Genomic DNA, 2,377 nt, shown 5'->3' with positions numbered 1-2,377 from the left:
AGGTCCCTTCCAGCCCTAATGTCTATGAAATCTATGAAATACAATGGTCAGATGGACATGGAAGTAACCAGGCATCAGTGCAGAAGTTCTGTGGATTCTTTATCACATGTCAGGCAACTTGAGGTGACACAGATAGACCTGATTCAAATTTACAGAAAAGCCAGTCTAATTATAACTAAGGGCCTTAATGTGAATAAGAATTAAGCTTGCATGACTTTAAATTTAGGACATCTAGAGCAGGGGAAAAGTATTTGAAACTGATTGCATAACTGTTGCTGAAGGTATTGTTGCCATGGAACGACAGTCTTTTTCATAACCACATTGTTGGCTCCTTTTACCTGCATAACTGAAAAAAGCATAAACTGAAAACAAAAATAGTTCCCCACATTAACATGGCTAACAGTCAACAGAGCAATTCAGACTTCCCCTTGTGAAACTACATTTAAATAGATTGTTGGGGATATTTTAAAGGCCCAAAATGTGAGTGCTTAGTATAAAAAATAACCTTCAGAATGTGGAAATCTAAATTAGTAAAGACAATAAAATAAATAAAACAATTCCAAATTAGTACAGATAATAAAATCAGTTTAAACTGAAGCATGCAAAATGTAATAGGGGAATTAAAGGACTAAGTAGGAGCTCAAAGAGCAAATACTTAAAGATATTTTAAAAATCCATGAGATGGTCAGTCTATTAAAGAATGGAAAGGTATTGTGGATTACAAGGAGTTAAAGGGTTCAACTAAAGAACGTGGCATTAAATTATTAAAGGATGTGGCTAAAAAACAAAATTTCCTTGCATCTGATTTCATCACTGAAGATGTTGGGGAGACTCCTAGCTAAACTTTCTTTTTTATGAAATAATGATGAAGCACTTTCAGAGACTGTATCAAGAGAAAACTAAATCGAAGACAGCTACTGTACCAGGTGATTGGAGGCTCCAAGGGTGGTTCAGAAATTATCAGATTTAGTTAAGCAGATCAAAATAGACATTATAAATAATAGTATATTTAAATAATCATGCTAAGGTAGGCACAAATCACTGTGGAATTCTTCCAGTTTTGCCCATCTAACAAATGCCCACTGAAAAAGAAAATCACACCTCCTTACTCTACTTCAATTCACTGAACATGTCAATGAAATTGTGGATAATATTGAATCACATGCAAAAGTTTGGACCTTCATAATATCTTTGTTAAATTAATTCATAAGAGGCAACTAAAAAAACTAAGTTGTTATGGCATGTGAGCCGAAGGGTAAAATTCTGGCCTTGGCAGGGCTCCCATTGACTTCAATGAGACAGGATTTCACTTAAAATATTGACATTCATCAACTTGGCTAGGAGACAGAAAACAAAGAATGGGAATAAATTATCAATTTTCCTCACAGTAAAAATCAAACATCAAAGTGCCACACTGCTCAACAATAGGAATGGCATTGTTTAATATATTTATTAATGAACTGGAAAGGGATGAGCTTTGAAGTGGTAAAATTTGCAGGTGACACAAAATTACTCAGGTTAATCAAGTCCAGAGAGGGTAATAAGGAACTTCAGAAGAAAATAAACAAGCTAGATGAATGAGCAACTTGATGGCAGATGAAATTCAGTGTTGATATATGCAAATTAATATACTTTGGAGAGGAATTTTTGATCTATTTATACACATTACTTGGTTCTAAATTAATTGTATCAAAGGGAAAGGACCTGGACATCATTTTCGACAGCTCAATAAAGACCTCTTCTCAATGTGCAGCTGCAGTCCAAAAATTTAGGATTCATACGGAATGAGATGGAAAATAATATGGAAGACATTATAATGCCTTAAATGATATTATAATGACATAAATTAATGTTTTACCCTCATCTGGAATACAGTCTGGACAGGTCATCATCTAAAAAATATTGCAAATATAGAGACAGTTCAGGGAAGAAGACTGGAATTGTATAGTAAAGGAGTTGAGCACAGGGTGTGATAAAGTATATAAAATAATATTGATGAAGCGGGTTTGGAATTTTTGTTATCTGACCACGCAATGAATCTGCAAGGAGGTGAATTCAAAACTGATAAAAGAAAATACATAAAGCTTAAGTAGACTGTGGATTTCTGCTAAGAGTGTTGTTGAACCCAAATTCAGAATTCAGGAAGGGATTGAATATTTGTTTGGATTCTTAGGATCTTTGGCGTGTGTTTTTCTTTAGAGTGAAAATGTCAATTTGTACATTTTCAGTGGGTGTGCCTACATGTATGTTTATGCTGGTTTAAATTTACTGCACCTTAAGTTTCATAGTTTCTAGGGTCGGAAGGGACCTGAGTAGATCATCTAGTCCAACCCCCCGCCATGGCAGGAAATAATACTGGGGTCAAACGACCCCAGCA

This window comes from Crocodylus porosus, unplaced genomic scaffold (assembly GCF_001723895.1).
Source record: "Crocodylus porosus isolate Cpor-Errol unplaced genomic scaffold, CroPor_comp1, whole genome shotgun sequence".
Lineage (NCBI taxonomy): Eukaryota > Metazoa > Chordata > Crocodylia > Crocodylidae > Crocodylus > Crocodylus porosus.
Note: the sequence above shows the minus strand (reverse complement) of the source record.